The sequence below is a fragment of the Pteropus medius genome, unplaced genomic scaffold, assembly GCF_902729225.1.
Source record: "Pteropus medius unplaced genomic scaffold, Ma_sr-lr_union100, whole genome shotgun sequence".
In the NCBI taxonomy this organism is placed as follows: Eukaryota; Metazoa; Chordata; class Mammalia; order Chiroptera; family Pteropodidae; genus Pteropus; species Pteropus medius.
In genome coordinates this window covers 13,674,502-13,699,639 of record NW_024349519.1, presented here as the reverse complement: position 1 = coordinate 13,699,639, position 25,138 = coordinate 13,674,502, and the positions used below count along the sequence as shown (strand labels likewise).

Below are 25,138 nucleotides of genomic sequence, written 5' to 3'. Positions count from 1 at the left end.
CCCATGTAGTTGTGCTTTCTTTTTATAATTCATATAGTTCAGTGAGGCTTCTCACAAGAGCCTCTGAGCCAGGTCCTGCTTTTGGGCTAGTGAAAATTCAGTTTTCCAATGAGTTTGCTGTTCTCATCTTCAGTTGATTGTTGCAGCCAAGTTCCTCCTGCTGTTAAACTTGTGGCTCTCTTGCTTTAACTTCAGTCCTGAGTTTTGTATTTATTCTCTCTAGATATGGATAAAAGATGTCTCTTCCCCAGAAGCTTTTCATGTAAGCTGAAGGAAGTAAAACTACCCCTCAGTATTCTGCTCTATAAACAAAACAGCCCTAACATCATTAATCTTTCTCCAGGGGATATATATTTTTTCCTGAAGACATGTCACTTTAATAAATATATTTCAGAAGGTGGCACACAATTTTGTGCCATGACAACTTACTGAATGCTTAAATTTAAGTGGTGAGCAGAGATTGCCTTTATGAGGAAACCACAATATAATTTAGTTTAAAAGAATTTTGCTTGGTTTAAATCGTAAACTGTTGAGAGAAATACTTTCTGTCAGAGTGCTGAGGGGATGTATCGGCCTGTGACTACTGGCTGTAACTATATCTTGCTTTCATAAAGGGAAAGCTCACCTGAGAATGGCACTAGCAAAGAGGGAAGTAAGCAAAGCCACCAAGAAGTCAAGAGAAATGACACCTGCTGACATCAGAGAGCACCCAGTTGTTCTGATTAAGTCCAAGTACTACATCACTACACTCTTCTCAAACTGGAGGATGCACAGCTCAATTCTGTACAGGGAGGATGCAAAACAAGAGTATCCAATACATCTGTCTGAAGCATCAAGTTTATTACAAGATTTGGAAGAACAAGTACTTTAATGAGAACCACCCAAAAACATGGAAGAAAAGAATAGCGGGGGGAGGACTAGGGCCCCAAGTCTCTGAAGTTTCAGCCAGGTGGGGGCTGAGTGGTGGACCTGCAGCTAGGCTGACTTCCCTCTTATCCCCCAGGGGGCTCCAGGTCGACCTTCAAGCTCACCAGGTTTTGGGTGCAATGCTTTTGAAGGTGATATCACCAGGTTTTGGGTGCAATGCTTTTGAAGGTGATATCAAGTACCCTCCTGATGTGAATCCCGAGCAAAGAAAGCCGCAGCAACTGGCACACCTTCATCATCCTCTGGACCAAGTCCTCTTACCCAGGGGTCCTTGCACACACAGTGAGTATTTCTTGCACTGTCTCCACCTGCAGTTGTTTACATCTAGCCTCCGGCCCATCTCCCCCACCACGTGGCCGGGATCCCTAGAGTCAGAATCTTCGAGTTCAGCATTTAAAATGCAGGAAGACTGGTTTGACCTTCCTGGAGTCTTTGGTCGTAGCCCTACCTTGGCCGTCCACGATTCAAATGGTCCCTACCCTGCTCCATTTGCCATGCAGCTTCTTGGATGGCCTAAAGCAGAGCTTTCTCAAAATAAAGTCCAAGAACCGCTGAGCCACTCCCTGCTGGCCTTTGCTGGTTATCTCTGGGATTTCACTGCTGCTGCTGCTGCCACAGGTGCTATAGGTGGAGGGGGAGTCTCCAAGGTTACACTGGGGGGCTTGGGTGAGGGCTGGCGATTCTCGATCCAGGCTGGGTGGGGGATTGGCAGGCCCTGATTCCTGGTCCTCAGGCTGCTGCTCTGCCTGGCAGAACCTGGGGAACTCTGGCTGACCCTCCTTGGCTGGGGAGGGACCACAGCTGTTGAGATCAGGGGAACCGAAGGGCCTGACCAAAATGGTGCGGCCTGCCCTTGTAGGTTTCTTGGTGCTCAGGATGAGATATGTGGCCATCATGCTATTGTATCTCTTGCTTTTTAATGAGTCTTATATCTGGTCCCACTCAAACCCTAGGTTCATCAACTCCTCTGTCACCCCAGGGTCCATGTCATCGCACGGTGACTCATTGTAAGGCCTCAGTTCCTCCTCTTGGCCCAGTTTCGCCACAGGTCCTGCATGATTTCTTTCAATCTTCCTCAGTCTCTGGGGTTGAGAGTCATCAATTTTTTAAAATAACTTTTCCAATTCAAAAGAGATTTTAAAAAAATGGCATATGGTTTTTCCCTCTTCATACTCACTGCTGCAACTCCCAGAAGTTCTTTCCCATAAAAGGCAGGGTCCCAGTGACCATCTTATTTGAAAGCATTCCTAGGCTCCATATATCTGCCACAGAGCCATCATATTTTTGGCCTAGGAAAAGTTCTGGGCGGCATAAGAGGGGCTGCCACAGAACTTGCTCAATTTATTGCTGCTAAACTGAGCGCTGAGTCCAAAGTCTGCAATTTTGTTGTTCACTTGAGCATCATAGAGCATGTTCTATGGCTTCAAGTCCCCTGTGGACAATGCCTCTCTGGTGGCGGACCTGCATAGCGTGTAACAGCTGTTGAAAAACTCTCTGGGCCCCATTTCCAGTCATGCAGCCATGGTCCCGCATGTCCCTTCCACTAAGGTGTTCCATAAGGAGGAATGATGTTTCCTTTGTGTTGATCGCTTGGAATAATTTGACTATATTCGGGCGATTCAAGACCTTCATGCAGAGGACTTCCCTCAGTGGAAGTCTCTGGAGGCTGGAGGATCCCTGTTGACTTATGACTTTGACAGCCACCTCTGTCCCGTCAGAATGTGCCAGCCCAATCTCACTTGGCAAAGCTGCCCTGGCTAATGGTGTTCAGGAGCTCGTAATGGCCAATACAGGGCTCCTGGTCAGCAGAGACAAATGCAAGTTCATGTGACATGGTGACTCGCTATCTACACTAACTGACAATAGTAACAATGCTAACTATGCCCGCAAACTATTCTAATAAGCTATACTAACTGTGCTAACTAGATATACCAACTATACCAACATTACTAACTATATTAACTGTATTAACAATGCTAACTAAAAGTACTAACTAAAAAAGTTTAAAGAAAAATGAGAAAAACAAAAAAGAGAATGAAAAAAGAAAAAAGCAAAAAATGAGAAAACAAAAATCGAGAAAATTAAAATGATAAAAAAAGAGAACAAAAGAAAAATAAAAAAGACAAAAAGGATAAAGAAGGAAAAATGGAAAAAGAGAACAAAAAATAAGAAAAAGGAAAATAATAATCAAAAAAGAAAAATGAGAAAAAGAAGAGTAAAGAGAAAAAATAAAATGGGGAAAACCTCAGGCTGTTTTCCATAGTGACTGTACCAATTTGCAATCCCACCAACAGTGTATGAGGGTTCTTTTTTCTCCACATCCTTGCCAACACTGTTGTTCTTTGATTTATTGATGATAGCCATTCTGACCCATGTTCATGGCAGCACAATTTATAATAGCCAAGATGTGGAAACAACCTAAATGCCAATCAACATACGACTGGATAAAGAAGTTATGGTTCATGTATACAATGGAATGTTATTCGGCCATTGAAAAAATGAAATCCTACCATTTGCAATGACATGGATGGACCTAAAGGTTATATGCTGAGTGAAATAAATCAGGCAGAGAAAGATAAATACCATATGATTTCACTTATATGTGGAATCTAAGGAACACAAAGGACAAACTAATTGAAAACAGTCTCACAGATATAGAAGACAATCTGGTGATTGCCAGAGGGGAGGGGTTTGGGCTGGGAGAAAGGAATAAAAGGTTAAAGAAGTACAAATTAGTGGTTGATAGACAGTCACGGGGATGGGGAGCACAGCATAGGGAATACAGTCAGCATTAATGTAATGGCTAGATGTAGAACCAGAGGAGAGAAAGAACAATCAGGGAGATCGTTTTATAAACTATATAAATGTCTAACCAATGTACCGCATACTTGAAACTAATAATAAAATAAAATAAAATAAAAAAAGAAAAGAATTCCATTAAAGGAAAAAGAAATAATAAAGTGGGGGAAAAGGGAGAAAACACACTAAGAGGTCCAAGTCACCAAAAACCAGCTTCCTGGGCTACAATGAAATACCTCAGCCCTGCCGGGGCCTTATATCAGAGTTTTGTTTTGTTTGTAATTCCATCCTACCAGTGCTTTATAAGATCAGAGCAAAACACAAACCAATCATAGCTGAAGATAAACTACAGAGGTTTTCTCAATTTTTGGTATCGAGACCCCTTTATTAAAAAAAAAAAAAAAGGGATCCCAAAGAGCTTTTTGTTTATGTGGGATATTAAAGATTGGCATTTACTTTATTATAAATTAAAATCTAGAGGATGCTTCATTTATAATTTGAAAATCTAATAATTTTTGTCTTTTACAGACCTTATAGCGTCTACTGTTAAAACATTCAATTCCTTATCCTTAAACGCTGATTGGTCTCAAAATGATGCTATATTATGATACTATATGATATTATGATACTATAAGAAAATATTCGGTTGCATAACACATGATAAGGTACGTTATGGACATCTATAAACCTAAGAGGAAGATAGCTTTCATTATATTTTTGCCAATAAGATCATGAGCAGGTTTCTCTTCAGAAGTTAGTGGGTTGACATACTCAAAGCATTGAAGAAGAAAAACTGCCAATCTAGAATCCTTGATTTTGACTATGGCCATGTCACCCTGAATGCGCCCAATCTCGTCTGATCTCAGAAGCTAAGCAGGGTCGGGCCTGGTTAGTACTTGAATGAGAGACCACCTGAGAATACCAGGTGCTGTAGGCATTTAAAAAAGAAAAAAAGAATCCTTGATTTTAAAGGCAAAACTAGGCTTCAAAAATGAGGGCGAAATTAAGACATTCTCAGATAAACCAAAGCTGAAAGAGTTATTTACCACTAGACCCATTCTTCATGAAGGGAGTCCTTCAGGTTAGAAAGAAAGGACATTGGACTCAAAGGCTTATGAAGAAATAAATATCTCTAGCAAAATAAATACGTGAGCAATTATATAAGCTAGTACTATTGTAACTGGTTTGTATCTCTGCTTTTTGTTTTCTACTTGATTTACATATTATCTAACATACTAAAAACCATAATTGTTATCTATGATTTCGTACACACAATACAACAATGTGTGGTTTTTTAACATTAATGACTGAAAGGGGATGAAGTCAGAGCTATACAGAATTGAATTTTTAAATTTATCTCAGCTTATTTTCCAGGGACATTCTCTTATTGATTTAATTTATTTCACTGTCAAATATGAGCCCAAGTTCTTTTCTATTGTATTGAGGCCTAACTGGTCCTTTTCCATATTGCACATGTATTCTCGATTGGCTTTTCTTTTCTCTCTAGGTATATCATTTTATACTTGCCCCGATTACATTTCATCCTGTTTTTGTATGATCATTAAAAATCTGGTCAAAGAAATTTCGAATTTACCTCCTCTCTTTGTAGTACAAACAGCTCCATATGATTTAGAACCAGTCACATATTTACTAAGCCCACGTTTGATTTCTTCTTTCATTTGTAAAGCTAAAGACAAGCAACCTCGCTCCTAACCCCATTCCCCAAACTATGTAACACCACTCTATCTGTTAGTGACCCTCAGCATTAGCAACTTTGGCCTTAGCTTCTATGACAGCCCAATAAAAAGAAATGGCTATTTTCTTTGGATGTAGTTTATTGCCTGGTTTATACAAACATCTCATAAAAATACATAAAGCTTGGGGGTCAGAGGAGATATAAACAAGAGTTCTTAAATGAGTATTTTTATTTGAAAAATTCTTAACTTTTAGATGGAATAAGAACAGGAGGTGTGCTTTCTTCCTATCTTAAAATTAAGAAATAATTCAGAAAAACTTTGGCAGATGAGATAAGCTGCCTGCAAATTTTGGGCCCCAAATGCCATCTGTAGAGAGCTGAGGAAAGGGTTTCCTCCTCGTAGGGGGTTTATTGTCCTTCCTGGTCTGACTAAATCCTCTGGCCTTTAGAATAGCTTACAGATCTGCCCCTTCTAGATTTTGAGGATCATTACTGTAAAGCTGATATTTTAACGAACCATTTTTAACTGCTGCTGCCTTGTCATGTATTCTAATTGAATATTCTCAATTTTGTACTTATATCCTGAAGCAATCTAATCTACTAGGATACAATTTAGTAAACTGAAAAAAATTTTTTAAAAAATATATAGTAATGAATGGGACTAATTACCATTGTGTTCCATGCAGTGGAATGTAGCCAGTAGATGTTTAACAAATACTAATTTATGATCATAACAGTTAGCCCTAGAGGCAGACGACATGGTTTTCCTTTTTTCTGAGTCACCACGCAATCAGAGAAAAGGCACTTTTGTACTTCAGTTTCACAATCCACTAAAAGAAATAGTTCTTGTTCATCATTATCAACCCAGGATAGAGAAAGAAAAGCAGAGGGATTAACTTAATAATTATCTTTGTGTTTGAAGGTGGCATCTGGCCAGGTGTTCTCAGGCCCAACTGAAGAATTAGAATAAAATGTGTTTGGATTGGGAAGATTAAGGTTAAATGATGAAATCCTGGAGTGCCCTATCTAGACACTTTTTAACTAGGGCTTTTCTTGCTTCACATGGCAACCACAGGAGGTTGGATCAGATGACCTCTCCTATGGTCTTGCCTGTCTAAGTCAATTTTAAGGAAATGGTTACTGGCCAGAGGTAATAAACGGCAAGGGTAGTTCTTTTGCATAATCTCTTAATAATTATGTGGTCCAGGATGAAACTACTGACCATTTAAATGCCTGAACTCAGAAATTTAGCAACCAGAAAATATGGTTGAAGGTAACTATCAAAATTACCAGCAGCTTAACTGCTTGTGTAACCTTTAACCCAGAAATCCCTGGATTTCTAGAGCAAACTGGAAACCAGCCAGCCAGATCTAGCCTGCTGCTGACTTTGTACAGCTTGTGGAACAAGAATGGATTTTACATTTTTTACATGGTTGACAAAAATAAAAAAGAATAACATTTCATGACCCATTGAAAATTAAATAAATTCAAATTTCACTGCACATATATAAAGTTTCATTTGAGCACAGTTATGCCTGTTCACTTATGTACTGTTTTTGTACTATGTCAGCAGAGCTGAGTAGCTGACATAGATACCATATGGCCTGCAAAGCCAAAAGTATTTATTATCTGTCCCTGGAAAAATTTGTCTATCCCTGATCTAGAGAATCTATCTAGATTTGTCATCTTTATTTCTGTTTTTTTTTTTTTCCTGTATGATGTTTATGTTACTTACGTATTAAAAATATTATCAAAAAAAGATTGACGAAAGCATCAGAGTGTACAATAGGACAATGAAACAGCTCTCTACAAAACTGAAACTGCCCAGTGGGCCTGGCAGAGGACCCCCACACTGGGGACTGCATCTTGTTTTGCTCGAGTAATTTCTTAGCCTTTATCTCCTCCTTTACCACATTCTTCTTTATAAAAGAAAAGAGCAGGCTTCCATTTAAAATTTTTCCCATTTTCTACCTCCAGGGACCAACCCAGGGAGCCAGTGGGCATGAAAGACTTCCCTTCATTCAAAATAGATAGTCAAGCTTATTTACCAACAGTTGTGCATCTGAGGAAACTGCTACTCCTCTGAAGATATTTAAGTGATGTTCTGTGTCCTTCATGATTACCAAAGAACTCACAGCTGAGCAAGGTTGAGTGGGAGGTTTTCTGAAGTAGAGCACTGCTCCTTCTCACCTCCCTCAGTCAGGATAATGACCGTTAATTACATTACACTGCAGTCTTTAAAATAATAGTATCACCATTCCTTAACATGGCTTTTTCAATATTTCAAGATGTTAGAATGAAATTGATAGTAAGGGCAATATATTCTTAGGATTAACTATGTGGCTGGCAAAAAAACACTAAAGGAAAAGGCACTAAGAAATTATTATGCACATAAGGCTTCCATAGAAAGATGAAGAATAGAAAATTGCCAGAATGATCCAAAGAGTCATCTACCTGTCCCGGTGCTGAGGCCGTCATGGCAGTAGCAGGACGACCTAGTGGGTGTATTGTGGGCAAGCACTGGTGGGTGCTGCACATGAATAAAATGATGTTGGCATTATAGATGGTCTTCTTACCTCCGGATACAGTTCTTATGCCGGTCAGACACCAGCATAAGTGGGGACTGGAAAACTGAATTAAATTTAATAAGTATTTATTGAACACCATCAATATCAGGGTTAAGAAGTAACTGAAGACGGTGCTGTGTTCTGGGTGGCAGGAGGAGGGCGGTGTGGAGGGGCTGGGGCACTGAGGTACCCTGGCTGCGATTCAGATACAAGGAGACGGTGACAGTAGAAAAGAGGAACAAGAGGAACGTATGAGACACATTTCAAAGGAAAAGTCTCTGACTTGGTGATTGATTAAATAGGGACATTATATAGAAATTTCCCTGAAGGCAGAGTTTGGGCCTTAGACATGCCACAGTGGCTAACAGTACTTCTCATCTGTGTAGCAAATGAGATTTGAATGAAATTGGTTGAAGGATTGTTGTCATGCCCAAAGAAATGTGGTACCATTAACAAGATTAAAGATAAAGAAAGATTTTTTTTAAAGAAAGATTATGAGCCTAGTTTTGAAAAAAATAATTTAAGGTAATGATGGGTCATTCAACATCAACTATCTAGTTAGCTGATTGAAATTAGGGGAACTCTTGAAAAGTATTCCTATATTCAGCTAGCATTTCTTTAGTTTTCAAACTCCCAAAGAATTGATTCTGCTTTTCACTAACAATTTCTTACTCTTTGTTTCAGCCTTTTAAAAGTAGAGGGCTCTCAGTTAATATGCAAATCAATGTTGTCCATTAAAATTGGCTAAATTTGGAGTAATGACAATCACTTATAATGGAGAATATTTGTGAAATATATGAATGATTTTCTCCATATTTTTAAAATTCTTCCAGAAGCACCCATTTGCCTTGAGAGGATTTAAGAATGTTATAGAAGGAATATAAAGGACAAGGAAAGGTTAGCATTTAGCCTCTGACGTCAAAATAAGATTTTCAAAAGTCAATGGTCATTTAAGTCAACTTTTGTCCCAAAAGAGTTTTCTAAATTTTTTTAACTATCAAGACTAATCCATGAGAATTCAATACACAGATTTTCTTCCACAGTACAGAGAGTAATAGCCCTTGCCTTTAAGATAGCTAAGTTACAAGGATGGCTGACAAAGAAGAAAAGACATTATGATATAGAGTAAGTAGAGAGGCTGAAGCCCGCCCCTTCTGGTCCAAGGGAAGGAAGACAAGCAGTTTGAGGAAGTCAGATATCAATCTCTCACCCATATCTCTCATGTGAGGTTGAAAGCTCAGTGAGTAAGGTTTTAGAAACATCTAGATAGGTACGTGGAAACTGAAGGATGTTTGGATTAATGCCCTACTTTTCCAAGGGTATTGTGGAAGAAGCTGTGGCTCCAAGAAAAAGCCCCAGTCTTTGGCTTGATGCACAACCAAAACAGCATGAGAGAGATGGCATAGGGGTAGCAGTGTGGGTTGAAAAATGAGTGACTGATTCCTTCTGCCCACATATGTGTCCATAAAGGGGACGCTTGGTGAGGGAGTTTCAGGGATACAAAAAAGAGCTCATAGACCAGCAGAGGCTTAGGGACAGAGAGGAGAGGCTAAAGAATATAAAGACTTATAGGCAAATGAGATGGACCACAAACTTCAACACTAGAACTCAGTTTTCACCTTCAAAAGCCAGATAGCACCTGTCACACCTCAGCAGTCACCAGTCCAAGAAGCAGCCCTTCCCCCTCCCCCCCACAGCATCTCCCCTCAGCTTCTATAAGGATACAGTAACCTCAGTAGCCTCAGGCCCTTTTCCTACACCCGGAAGGAGTGAGGTGGCTTCTGAATGTCTGAGCACTTATTTGAGGTCATCCAAGCAGAAACTGAATTATCGGAAAAGACTGCAAATGATTGGACAGGATTAACATCTGCAGATTAACAAAATATGTACCCACTGGCTACCCCCACACTCCTCCAATTCCCCACAATGTGGGGACTAATGCAGCAATCTGAAAAGTTATAATGAACTAAAGAAACTATTTCTTTGTATATCTGAGTATATATGATGTGAATGTATATTTACCACTACTACACATCATTAAAATTAGGAGTTAAATGAGGATTGACTGCTATAAATTATTCTCAGCGTAACTATAAATTTAGGATAAAGCTAAACTAAGAAACCTGTCTTCAAATGTATGGCATTAATTCCAATTGTTCGAAGTGAGAACTGTCCTACGCCATTAATAGACCATTTTCCTCCAATAACATTAAAAGCCGACTTTGGAATACAGTGCTATTTTAAGAGTCTTCATGTATTTACTAAGATCCAAACAAGTGAACTGATTACCACTATTAAAAGCCTTTCAAAGCATCAAAGCACTATAAGAAAAATCTATATCAACATCCCTGAATTGTATGCTTCACCTCTTGTTCTCTAATCATCTATTGTCCATACTCTAATTTTTCTCTGTGGTCTGTGATTTACTAATTCCAAGTAAGCCAGAGGAAATTTGCTTCAATTCAAAATCTGATATTTTATGTTTGGAATTCATTGAATAAATCGTTATTGAACAAGTCTCTCTTCCAAGTTAGGTATTTTTTCCCTCATTTTGACCCCACTTATTAATCAGATGGGGGAGACTGAGACAGCTTTGCTCATTCAATGACAGAAGTAATAATAAATGTAAGTGCTCATCATTCTTCAAGCATTGTATGGAATTGTAATTATTTTATGTAAATTATCACATTTTATCATTACAATAACTCTACAAGTTGATATTATTTTTATCCTTATTTTACAGATGAGGAAATTGAGACATAGAAACATTTAGTATCTTGCTCAAAAAATCATACAGCTAGTAAGTGGCAGAGATGAGATTCAAACCCATTCAGCTTAATTTACTAGATTCTTCTTCTCTTAATAGTGTCATTGTACAATAAGTCCTCACTTAACATAGTCAATAGGTTCTGCGACTTCAAGCGAAACGATACATAACAAAATCAGTTTTACCACAGAGTAATTGATATAAACAAGAGTTAAGTTCTTACGGCATCTCATCAATGTTATAATGAAATGACGCTGAATGAAAGGATATGATTTAAGGACCTGTCACATTCTAGTCTGGTTGCCCTACTTTTCTATCAGAGCACTGTAGATCATACTCTTGCTCCTTAGTTGTTGTGGTACATTTCTGGACTCCATTTATTCATTTATTCCATGTGTCTAGAGTATTCCCTAGGTATACATCACAGTAGTAGGCACTAGGTGCAGGCTAGAACACCCAGATAAATTGACAGCTTAGTAGAGGAGATGGATTTGTCAACAACTACCATATGAATGATAAAATTAGTTCTAACTTAAGGTTCAAGGAATGGAAACGACAGTGAAGATGATCGAATTCTTCTCAGGGAGACTATTGAAAGTTTCCTAAAGGAGTGGAATCCAAAGTATAGTTTGGAGACCCCTGGAGGTCCCTGAGACCCTTTCAAGGAGTTGACAAAATCAAACTATATTTTTAATTATACTAAGAAATTATTTGCTCTTTTTCTGTGTATAGTACTGTCTTCTCAGAGGCTACTTGATGTGTGTGCTATCACAACACAATGAATGCTGAAGCAGTTATGAGAACGCAGGTCTTTCTTCAATCTAGAGATTTACAAATATTTAAAACAGGGCCCCATTTTTACTATTTTTTGTTTTAGAAATTGTGATTATTTTTATTAAAATATGCATGTTATCATATGAGCTTTTAATTTTGTTTTCAAATGGATTAGTAAACATTTTAAAAGATCTGTTTTAACTTTTAATACAGTTAATATCAATATATATATAACCTAGATAAACAAAATATCTTTAGGCTTCTTAATAATTTGTTGAGAGTTTAAAGGAGTGCTGAAACTAAGCCAAACTTTTGAGAACCACTTAGACAGAGGAAAGAATATTGGATTTGGTGTCCAATATTCTCCAGCTCTGGCTCTACCATCTGCTGTTCATCACCTCTGTGCCTGCGGGAAATGATCTAAATACACCAAGTCTTGGTTTCTCACTCGTGTAAGAGGATAGCAGCCCCTACACTCCCCTTAGGTGTAGATCAAATGAGATAAAGTATGTGAAGTTGCTCAAGTCACGAGAGCCTCTCATAATATTTGATAGGTAATTGATCCTGCTTAAATCCGCGTGAAGTATATCCATCCACCTTAGAATTTTAAAAAACGTGTATGAAAAGAATCCAAAGACATGGTAAAAAAAATCCAAATATTCCAGAAGAGTTTTATTTTTGTGAAAAAATTTTGGGAAAAAATCTGGCCTTTAGCCCATCACTCCCACTCCCCAGAGGTAAATATCTTCCTTTATCCATTGCTGTTTAAAGTTCCTCAGAGTTATCATTACAACTCTAAACAATAGGCTTACTCCTCTATTTCTTGATTCAAAATTCTAGTGTTTAATGGGTCCCTGCTGTGAAAGATGAGGATATGGCTCATTTGTATTCTCCCTAATTAGATGCTAATATATCATTTTAAATATAAACAATATAATTAGGCCTGTGTTTGCTGTCCAGCTACCTTCCTTCTCCAACCTTCTTCTACCCCACTGTTTAGACAGTCTCTTGATTCTGTGAAAGAAGAGGATACGGTTCTATTAGCCTCCCTCCGTCTTTACTGCTTCTTTCCTGCTTCCTACTTCTGACAGTGTACCATTCACATTGTCAAGGCTGATAGCATTTATTTTTCATCCTGTCAAATAATTTTTCCTATAGCTGGTCTATATGTTGATTAAACTATCACTGAACAGCATTTGCATTACTATGGCTTTATAAATTCTGTTCACTGCATGTTCTTCTCTATGGGCTCAAAGCCAGCTGAAATTTTTGTGCTACTTGAAGGAGAAGGTTTCCAGCCTAAAAGGCAAATGGGTTTTCAGCATATCCTCAAAAATATCTTGCTTTTTAATTATTATATTACAAGGAATCTACTTTCTTTACAGATATTTCTCACTCTCTCATTGTCTCTCTGAATCATCTGACCTCTTGTTTTAATTTGCTGTTTTGATAGCTTCCAAATCTCATTTTATGGATGCAGTATCTTCATCGATAGCCATAAGGATACTGGAATAAAAATGTTAGCCAGTTCTCTTTTCTGTTTCCTAAATTCTCTCTGTTCCTTTTGAAGGTTGTTCATTTGGATCCTTCTGTTTTGTGCTGTTGATTTTACTTACACGTTCTGTGATCCTTTGTTGCCTGTTCGTACTTTGACAAAGGGACAGGATATAATGACTGACAGGCTTCTGGTGACTTCCAGCTTCTAGAATTGGGGAAATTACTCTGGAGCATGACTTGCCATCCTAGGAATCTCAGTTTGCTTCATTTCTTTAGAAAGGAGAGTGGGGATAAATGTCAGGGTAGAAGGAAGGGTATTGTTTGTTCTGCATTGAAAAGTGGAAGCGGAGATAGGGATGATGGGTATAACTATTCTCTAAAGAGATCTTTAGTTAAGTCCCCACTTTTCAGGTCCACTTCTGAACTTTGTCCTCTATACCTGCAGATTAGCCCAGAGCCTGCCTAGAACTGTACCCTGAATCTAGAACCCTTCTTTTTGGAGACAACCAGGTCTGTTACTCCCTTCAACGTATTCCTTTCCTCTTCCCCAAATCCAGGTATTTGTCGATGTCTTTCATATGCTCATGATTCCTTCCCTTTCTCTTTACCCTTATAGGCTTATTCTTTTCTTTCTTTCTTTTTTACTTCTTTATGGCCATTTCAATAGGCTCTTAAAAAAGAGAATAGGCAAATACACATGCTCAATCATTATCTTGTATCAGAAGTTCATGATATGTATTTCTCTTAGAAAACTGTTTTAAGGATTGATGGACTAGCCATTGTATCTTCAAATTTTGTTTCAAGAAATTTGGAAGCTAAATCCCCGTACATTAAAATATATTGCTCTGATCATTTTTCTTATTTCTTTTTGTTATTATGTTGACTGTGGCTCATGTATGTGGATAATTAAACTTATATAGTGTCTTCAAGGATGAATGAAGAAATGAAGATTTATTTAATGCCATAAAACTGGTAAACAAGGAAAAATTCATTTGCAGCCATCTCAAAAACTCAAATGAAATAAGAAATACATGCAATTTCTGTATTAAATTCACAAATTTCTTTTCGTAGGACTTGGAATGCAGAGCTCTCATGGTTAAAAGCATCCTCGGAGGAAATGGCCAGGGTTTCTGGGTCACCAAGAAAATTAATTCACCTTGTTTACAGTCGGGTAAAGACGAATTAACAATAAATCAGGTAACTCCCTTGCAGTTGCCATGAAAAATATTAGACATTGTTTGAAAGTCAAATTCACACTTTCAGGGCATCATTACTAACTTATTACACATACCTGATCTTTAAATACTATCTTGGTTAAATATTGATTGTTCTTTAAGCTCTACTTGAACTACACATACTGATCACTACCTATTTTTTTTTCAGTTTTAACAGCTTTATTGAGGTATGATTGACATATAGTAAATTGCACATATTTAAAGTGTACAATTTAATAAGTTTTAACACATATATACACCCATGAAATTATCACCACAATCAAGATAATGAACATATCCATCACTTCCAAAAATTTCTCTCGTCCTTTTGCAATCCATCCCTTCTGCCGCTCTGCACCTTCCCTATCAACTCCAGGAAACATCTGATCTGCTTTCTGCCGCTGTAGATTGGTTCACATTTTCTAGGATTTCATGGCACCCTATGTAATTTCTATGTCTGGCTATTTTCTCTCAGAATGATTATTTTGCAATTATGCCATGTGGTTCTTTTCACTTTAGGGCTATTATAAGTAAAGTTGTCATGAACATTTGGGTACATGTACTTGTGTGGACATAAGCTTTTATTTCTCTTAGGCTGGGTCATATGGCAGATGTGTTTAACTTTTTAAGAAACTTGTACTATCTTGCATGCCTACCAGCAGTGTATGAAAGTTCCAGTTCCTCCACATTCTTAGCATTCTGAGCATCCCTTAGAATGCTCAGTCTTTTTAATTTTAGCCATCCTAATGGGTGTGTAGTAATATCTCATTGTGGTTTTAATTTGTATTCCCCTAACGATGAATTATATTGCACATTTTTTAGGTGCTTATTTGCCATCTGTATATATTCTTTTGTAAAGTGTCTATTCAATTTTTTTACCCACTTATTTTTATTGGGTTATTTGTTTTTTATTAACTGTATTTGAGAGTTCTTTATGTATTCTGAATATAAGTCTTTTATCAGTATATGATTTACAAATATTTTCTCCCAGTCTATGACTCATCTTTTTATTCTTTTACCATTTAAATGATTTTATTTTTTGTAGTCTTTATGGGAATTTTTATTTTTTAAACAATAATGATAATTATATCTATTAGTAGCACATCTAGCTTGGTTATCTTACAGAGCTATATGAAAGGCTGAGGTAATGGTTCAACCTTGAAACTTACATTTTAAATAGGGAGTATATTTGAACTGTTAGTTATTATGGGAAATGCAGTTCTATATAATTCACAGAGCTTAATCTTAAAGTTAAAAATTTACAAAAGCTGTAATTTTTATGGGTTTTAAAAAGTGAATTATATTCTGAGTATGAAAAATGTACTTTAATTCCTTAAATTATAAAAATTATTTTAGATGTAGAAATTCTTTTAGCTCTCTCTGTCTCTCCCTCTTTTTATTTGGGTATTTGAACCTGAATTATTCTAATGATATAATTTATTCAGATTCTCTTTCAACTCTTTTATAGATAAAAATATAGCATTAGGTTGGCCGTAGAATATTGAGTTATTTGAATCATATTCAGTAAAAATGAAAGGGGGACTATCAGTGATGGCTCTATCCCTTCTAAAAGGCTCTCTAAATTCTTAAAGTGGTATCAAATTTCTGCTAAATTTAATCCTGAAATTAAAACAAACTCTAGATAGGCTGTTCAGGTAGTACATTTTAAAGTCAGCATCCTAGACTTGGCTATAACCTTTTCTGCAAGCAGTGGGAAGTGGAGCATCACTGGGCAACTCTGCTCAATAACTTCATTATCAAAAATCTTTATTGCTCCTATTTTTGTATTCTCAGGTGCTTGTGCAGATTAAAAGTAGATTCTCCTCCAAAAACAGTTGAAGTTGCATGATCTAGATATTCACTGGAGGTAGCTACTTTATCCTCTGTCATGGAAACACCATCCCTCCAGTTGCTTAAGTCAGATACTTAGGCACTATTTTCTTTCTCATCCCCGATTCTATTGTCTCTCTGATGGATTCTTACATCATCCCTACTCCTGATGTCCCTGCCTCAATTCTTTCCCTTCACCAGTTCATTTTCTACACTGTAGCAAAGGGATGCTTTCTAAAAATATAATTTTTTTAGGTTTATATCCTACATGTAAGTGATATCATGTGGTTTTCAACTTTTTCTGTCTGGCTTATTGTGCTTAGCATGATTATCTTGAGGTCCATCCATGTTGTCGCAAATGGCACTATTTCATCTTTCCTTATGGCTGAGTAATATTCCATTATATATATATACCACTGCTTCTTTAGCCAATCATCTATTGTAGGACACTTCAGTTGCTTTCATGTCCTGGCCACCGTGAATAATGCTACTATGAACATCGGTGTGCAGATATCTTTTTGGATATGGGTTTTCAAGTCTTTGGAGTAAATACCCAGTAGAGGGATTACTGAATCATATGGTAGATCAATTCTTAGTTTTTTGAGGAATCTTCATACTGTTTTGTATAGTGGCTGTACCAATTTGCAGTCCCACCAGCAATGTATGAGGGTTCCTATTTCTCTACATCCTCTCCAACATTTGTTATTGCTTGTCCTGTTGATTATAGCTATTCTAACGGACGTGAGATGGTATCTCATTGTGGTTTTGATTTGCATTTCCCTAATAGCTAGTGATATTGATCATCTTTTCAAATATTTGTTGGCTATTTGTATGTCCTCTAGGGAGAAGTGTCTGTTCAGGTCCTCTGCCCATTTTTTTGATTGGATCATTTGTTTTTTTGTTGTTATTGAGTTGTATGAGTTCTTTGTATATTTTGGATATTAGGTCCTTGTTGGAGGCGTTGCTTGCAAATATATTTTCCCATTTAGATGGTTGTCCCTTTACCTTGTTGTAAAAATATAAATCTAAACACATTACTTTCTTGTTCAAATCTTGGCCATAGCTTTCGACTACTTTAAGAATAAAGTCCAAATTTCTAGTGTGACTTTGCAAGGTTCTTCATGTCGGACTTTATTCTTGAGAAAATAACAATACAAGAACAGAGGGACAATGAATAAAATAAAGTTTAGATTATAAACTTCACAAATCTTAATGACTGAATGGATATAGGGTTGTAGCAAAGGTCCAATGAGATACTTTAAGTAAAAGGGCTTTGTAAAATATAAAACATATTTTAATGTCATTATAATATTAGTATTATTTCTAGCTGTCTCTCAGTGAATCTCTGAAAATTATGGAGTATCGTAACTTCATTTTTAAGTATCTTGCTATTCCATTCTGGGTTTATGAAACCTTGGCACATGAGATTGGTTGCTACATGGCTCTGGACACTCAGATAAATGCTATATCATTGGACACCTTTGCCTGCATCCCCAGTCCTTAGAGGTGATCAGCCTTGAGAAGTCATACTATCTAGTAACTGTTAACTCAGGTCATACTGGGAGAGGGACTGTGAAGGTGATATAAGTTCCCCAAAGATCACACATGACTTAAACCCACTCAACATCACCTGCAGCTTCCCCTCCCACTAAAGAGCTTCTTGTTTTCTCCTCCTCTTCTTGGTCTCACCTTGAAAAGCTGACTTGGGCCCTTGGAGACCAGAAGTTTTGAGGCAATGGGTTCTAGTCATGAATCCTTTGGTTTCAAGGAACAGGAATCCCAGAAACTGAGAACTAGAAAAATCAGGAACTGTAATTAGCTTCTCCAGATTTTAAGTGCCACATGGTCTCTCTTACATCTGCTTCTGACTATATGCTCTGTTCTTTTGCTTTAACCAGCTCTCTCCTTATTCATCTTGCACAAGACCCAATATGACATCATACAATTCTCTATATATCATGTATATTAGGACTGGTGGTCTGTGACATCTACTAATGGCAGGTCTAGTTGCTCATTTCTCAATTCTAGACTTTCAAGAGAGGAATCTGATTGGTCCAAATAATCATTTGAAAAAGGTCCATGTCTTAGTTGACCTATGGATTAAATCTCCTGGGTCGGCTATTTAACAATTGTCCAATTACTTGAGGGTGTGAAATGCAAGGTCACATGTTTTGATGCTCACTTAGTAGACACTAAGAGTGAGAACTGCAGAAAATGATATGGTCAGGGTAACAATTAAGCATTCCTAATACATGAGAAACAATAAAGTGTAGTAGTTAAGAGCATGAACTATGGAGCCAGACCATGTGGGTTTAAATTCTGTCTCTAGATTGTAACTCTGGGCAAGTAATTTTACTTTTCTGTGCCTCAGTTTCCTCATTTATAGAATGAAAATAATAGTAGTACCTTTCTAGTAGTGTTGTAAGGATTAAATACGTGTGAATGTGTACGCAAGTGTGTGTTTAGTATTTGTTAAGTGCTATATCATTATTAACAATCATAAGAATAAAAATCAGAAGTATATAATGTAGCAAATTAAGAACAGCTATGCATGGTTGGTTGAATAATAACTACCCAGACATGGTGAAAACATGGGAGGTGTGGGAAAGGAAAGCAAATTAATGAGCACAGTAAGAATGAATTCTGAATTCCTCAGTTGAAATTTTGGGGACTAAAATTTAGGGAGGGTTGGGGACAAAAAGAGAAGAAAAGAGAACAGAGTGTGTCTGGCTCAGGTGCAAGCAATTGTCTCAGCTGCTAAGACACAAGAAGCTCAGATGTGTCCTTTAGGTCACAGCATCTGCCATGGTCGTTCCCAGCAAAATTGGTCCCTGGTCTGTTCTCTTGGTAGCAGTTGGTCTGGGATAAAAACCTGAAAGCCTTCTGAGGAGTTAAAAAATACTAGAGTCTCTACACTAATATGTGCTATTAGTGTGGATATCTGGATTAGATTAATTCATTAAATCATTCACTCATCAAATATTATTTGGCATTCTCTGTGGCTGAGGCTTATGGTGGGGATGGGGGATGCAGCAATAAACATATATCTGATAAGAGCTCAGAAGCTTACAGTCGAAGAGGGAACATGATATCACACAAAGAACCGATGATGACATGGGAACTTTCAAAAAAGGAGCACAGGTACTCTAGAAAAAGGCTTGAGGAGCAGGCTTCCTGAGAGATACCTGGGAGAGAGAGGAGAAGAGTGCTCTTGGCATGGAGAACAGACTGTTCAAAGGCCCAGCAGCAAGTAGAGAGTGGTATTTGAGGAAGGAGAGGACCCTGGTGTGGCTGGATACAGGACAGCGAGAAGGTGAGAGTAGAGGGCCCCCTTCCCCGCCCCAGCAGAGGAGTCATGTTAAGGGGCTTGCACATTTATACTGATGGCAATGGGAATGAGTGGAAGAAATCAAACTTGTCACATGTGAACTGCATCTCATTCATACTGATGAATCGCCCTCTTCTGTTTTTCTGGGGACAGGACCAGGCACCGTGGCCTGGGGAGTGGGGGTGGGGAACATCGTACTATCAGGACAGAGGAGGATACAAAATTGAGGTGGGCCTACATAAAGAGAAACCTCCTATACGTCACAGTTTTGCTTGGTGGTTCAGTGTTCTTTAACCATCACTAGTAAACAAAAGCTCTGCATGTGTATGTTTTCAGTTTCTCTTGACTGCATCCATATAGCAGCAGAAATCCTGGCCTTGCTCCAAAGAGGCCTTACAAAATTGTAAGGTGCCAGCAAACCATATGAAAGGCTTTAGAACAAACAAAATTTCATGCTCCTTATTTCAAGGCTACCTGTTCAAGGAGGCAACAGACCAAATTCAGTTGTGTATCCTTCTTAGGTTCTCTATAAACCCTCATGCAATGTTGCAGTCTCTCTGCTAATGTTCAGTACTTGGATAGTTAGATCCTGATTTAGTCAGACTTGTCTGTCTATCTGTCTGTCTATTATCTATCTATCTATCTATCTATCTATCTATCTATCTATCTATCTATCTATCTATCTATCTTATCTAACATCTATCTATCAGCTGCTGTGCCATGGTAAAATATTTACATAGGCTGCTGTCTTTTTGTATGAAGAAGTCATAATTTGTCCTGATGTGATAATGTGTGCCCTGTGTTATGTTTTCTGATGGCATAGCAAAAGATTGCTTCCCCAAAGTGCTCTATGCTGTGAAGATCAATAAAGAAAATATCAACTAAAATTGGAGTAGAGAAGGCCTATAGAGGGAGCTTTTATATATGGTCAACTACTCCAAATGGAAGCTGTCAATTACTCCAAACAAGAAGTCCTCAATTATAGACCCCAACAGGAGAAGACATACCTTGCACTCCCAAACAGCAAGTACAGATACTTTACTACTCTAGCAAGAGAAAGGAAGATTTTTCTTTTGCCCATCAACAAGCCCAGCCAATGGAAACACCACAGCTTAACCAATGAGAAACCATCTTCACCTGAACTCTTAACTTTCCTTTAATGAACTTACATTTTTCTCTTGCTGATGAATTCCTTGTCCCACACTCCTTTCTATAAAAGCCTTCTATCTTGTATAATCACTTGGAATATCTCTCTGCTTGCTAGATGAGATGCTTGCTGCTCAAATCATGAATCATTTAATAAAGCCAATTAGATTTTCAAGTATACTCAGTTAAATATATTATATTATTTAATATATTATTATATATATTATATAATAATATATATAATAACAGAGCTCTCATACAAGCCCTGTTAGAAAAAGAGAACTTGGCAAGGTTAAGGATGTAGTTGAAAAAAGTTGGTGAATTTATGTTTTATCTTCTTTCTCTGCTTCTTCTCCTGGAGGTGTGAACAAATAATGAAACTGCTAAAAAAAGAAAGGAGGCACACAAGAAGGAGGCCACACAATTGGCCCTTAAAAATTCAGAATCTAGATCATTAGCTGTGAATCTGAGTCGGAGGTGCTGAATATTCATTCACACGACTGTGCACGTAGTGGCGAGATTTCTTTTCTTGACACAATGAGCAGAGTGTCCTGACACCTTTGGACATTAGGGAGCTTGCAGAACCCACTCAGAGGTGACAACAAGGGAATGGACTTTCTACTTCCACATCCCACACCACCCCCACAGTCCCCAACCATCATACAGCATTACATACATAAGCTCATGCTACAAAATATAAATGAAACCACTAAATTTAACAAATTTAATTTCTCCCTGTTATCTGTCTCCTGGGCTTTCTGGGCATATAACATACTTTTCTCCAATCTATAATTTAGCTTTAAAGTTCATGGTTAAATAACTAAGCAATTTTAGTCCAGAGATATATTCTGGAGTGAAAGAAACATTATTTTAAGATACACAGAAACTTGAGAGGTATCTGAGATCTTTTGAGAGGAATGAAAATTAAATCAGATATTTGTCTTTTCATCTACTTCAGAATGCTACAGCATCTCGTACATAGTTGGGGATTCAAGACAGTTGAAGACATTCAACAGAATTTATAGCTCTGGAAGGGATGAATTATAAATTTCCAAGGGGAGACAATCCCTATTGTCTACCCGTCTATTTAGATGTACAAACTGATGCATCCACCATAATCCTTGCCTGTTTGGCTGTGCTCCATTGAAGAAAATATTGTTTGAGGACAAAAAGTAGGGTTAACAGAAAGCAGAATGATTCTCTTATACAGCACAGAATCTCACACAAGTTTTATTTATTTATTTTTAAAGGGGATCTATTTTCTTTCTCACTTTGGTCATATTGATTAAAAAAAAAAACCCTGTGATTTCTGTGAAAATATTTTTCCTTTCTTAGAGTTTAGTATTCATTTTTTTTTTTAATCCAAAAAAGCTATTCTCGATATAGTTGGGAAATTTTTCATTTTATCCACTTCTTTATTTACTCAAATTCTGTGTTATCTTTTATTTGAAGACATGATAGTAGCAAAAATTATGTTGTAAAACAAAATTATTATTTAGGACCAAAGTCCTACTCCAACATTCTGGCTGTTGAAGGGAGATTGGTCAACACTGTCTTATTGTTAGAATTGTTTTTTCAATGGTGGCTTAAAAAGAGGGTGTGGTAAGAATGCATTCTAAGATAGTAATTTCTCTTGATTCTATAGAGCTTACAAAAAGCAATTAGATAGGCAATCAGGCAATCTTATCTGAAAAGGTATGATTATGAAAACAGAGACACCAATTACAGATCAAAGTTTAATTACTTTTTACTTTTTTTTTTTTTTTTTTTTTTTTGCTTTGTAGGAGCAAACTTGTCCAGTGAGATAATGGCCTGAAGGAAACTAGTAAACTAAATCCGACACGTCGATGCCTCTCATTGGAACAGCTACAGGTGGAGGATAACATTACAAAACTTAGAAATATGAACTCAAAGATAGAGTTTAAAGGAACCAGAATTAATATGTAGAAATAAATATGTCCCTTTCAAAAGTGTCATTTTGGAAGGCATTCTACTCATGTAGTGTTGCTGTTGTTCTAAGTATTTTTGTTAATTATTTTTTGAGGATTGCTTTTAAACCTCGTGTGGTACATTATGTTTAATACTCTATATGGAAGCTAATAGCATTCTAAAAGGATGGGTTTAACTTTTAGAACAATCGACAGCTGTTTGAAGGTGAGTAAAGCATGCAGCAGGATGGGAAGAGTTGAGTGCTAAGAATGAGTTAACATAGTTTTGAATGACAACACCGCCAACAACTAGGAATAAGATCATGGGCAAGTGGCACAACTAATCTGAGCCTCGTCTGTAAAAATGAGGAAATGGAATCATTCATTCATTCAGTACAGTCTATTGAGCATTCACTATGAGGTGCAGATAACAGGAGTGGAGAGATAAGGTAATTATCTCTGACTAAATTTCTGCCCCAAGTTGATGATCGATCTTTAACGAAATAAAAATAGCTAGGTTTACATAAGCATTAAGTAATAAGGAAGATTATCTTGGGTGGCTCATAAACCATCTTTGATAAAACTTTCCAAAGAAAAGTTCCAAATGTTTGAGCAACTATAGCTTTGCTTAGTAAAAGTTTAACTGCTTTTAATTGACAAAGATAAAGGACCACGCTCATTTCAGATGCATTAGTTGGCACCTGGATTTCTTTCTTTCTTTCTTTCTTTTTTTTTAATCTGGAGCAATGCATTGAGATAAGCGATAGATGCTTTGAAAAGTACAGATGCTGTATGCCAACCCACTTCCTGAATTAGAATCTTGTGAGGAAGGTTTATGTTATAGGAATTTAAAAGAACATCATAAGTAATTCTGATACACAATCAGAGCTAAGAACCACTGACTAATTATAACTCCTCAGACTTTTAGAAATCTCTACCTTTATCTTGCATATTATACCCATCTCTTTTCATAAAACTTTCTTTTAAAAAGTATCTTAGCAGAATCTTATAATGAAACTAAATTCAATTACTGTATGAAGATTTGGTCCAGAGATTATTTCTTTATCTACCAAGTTGTAATATCCTTTTAATTGAGTAAACACTATGCACCTAATTCTCTGTTTGTTTTTAGGTGACTATAAAATAAATCTAAAATCTAATCTCTACCCCTAATGGCCAATGTTGAAAATTGAGGATGATGTTGATAGTATTATGAAAGGGGTGTACAGAATACTCAGATCTACTCCAAACCACAGCCACCCACCCTTCCTCATGAGTTTATTGAGGGATATGAACACTTAGTGAATGTGGTAAGTTGTTAGCTGAACTTTGGACCCAGACACCATTGATGATTGAAGTGTGATTCTGAACTGGATCACAAAGCCCAGGCTGGCACCCATCCTGGGCCTTATCACAACTCCTCGTTATCATCCCAAATCACGCTGTACCCCAAATGGCCCCACTGAAGGGGCCTAGAAACTAGAAAAAAAGAATCAAGGGGCCATAAATAAGTCTTCCAATGAAGCAGCCTCTCTAACTCAGCCTGCTCCCTTCACTTATAGGTGAAAACCTGAGGAAAGAAGGAGCAAGCAAGCTCCTCCTGCTTCTAACCACTATGCCGGTGGGTGCTCTGGATTCTAATAAACCCACAACTTTTTGGGGGTGGTAGTCGAGGCGCGAAGTGGAAAATGGTAAGATTACTGCTTCATAGCCTACAGATGGCAATCTGGATGGGCCAAGAGTAAAGTATTCCCTTTCTGGATTTGCAAAGCACTGGGCATAGTTATAAATTGCTGTTATTTATTATACTCTGTTCTGTAATCTGTTCATTCTCCTTGTGCTAACACCGTTCCTAGTACAAATAGGTAACCAACAAGGCTTTATAAATGAAGTCTATCATATAAAAATTTTAGAATGTAAGAGCATATTAATAGAACTTATTTGATACATATAATGCTATAGAAATACAAAAAAGAAATAGTTCAATAGTCTGGATAGCTAGGAAATTATTCATGGAGAATTTGGGCTTGAGGTAGACCTTTATGTAGAGTAAACCTTATATTTACACAGAGGACATCTGACCCATGACAGTGACTGTGGACCCTCTTTGGATGTTGGAGAAGAGGGATAAGTCAGTTATCACTTTGAAAGAGAGTATAAACTGAAAATCTGACAAAAGACCATCATTGGTCAATAATATATAGACCATTTAATGGCATAATTTATTTTTCTTATAGATGAACAGCCATATAAGAAAGACTATTATAGAAATTAGTAAATTAATAGAGATATTTTATCTTATAAACAAGAAGGGAGCAAAAATGTAAATTGTGGAACAATTGAAGTGAGTTTCTTTGAAAACTAGGAGTTTTTTGTTTTTTGTTTTTTGGGTTTTTTTTAACACTGTAATGTAATGTGCCCATTAGGAGACAACAATAGGAAGAAACGGAAAACGCATGTGTGTCTCACTGCCCCCAAGCAACCACTTTTAACATCTCGATGAGTTTTTTCTAGGCGCTAGTTTCATTCTTATTAAACCTCGAGAAACTTGCTTCAATAAACATTTCACATTTCCTCCATTTTCTTCTCTTGTGTTGCTTCCCCTGCTCTCTCTAAACAGGATGTTCAAGAAGATTAAATTGTTTTGATTTACAATATGGATTAT

At 37.2% G+C, this 25,138-nt stretch overlaps 1 long non-coding RNA gene and 1 pseudogene across 1 annotated transcript; both read left to right on the top strand.

The window, feature by feature from the left end:
- Window positions 1-1,095: 1,095 nt before the first annotated feature.
- On the top strand, window positions 1,096-23,926 carry LOC120618340 (uncharacterized). Its single transcript, XR_005657223.1, has 3 exons — window positions 1,096-1,209; window positions 14,099-14,224; window positions 22,330-23,926. It is a non-coding gene; the product is annotated as an uncharacterized LOC120618340 (long non-coding RNA).
- On the top strand, window positions 4,545-4,663 carry LOC120618618 (uncharacterized; annotated as a pseudogene).
- Window positions 23,927-25,138: the final 1,212 nt, after the last annotated feature.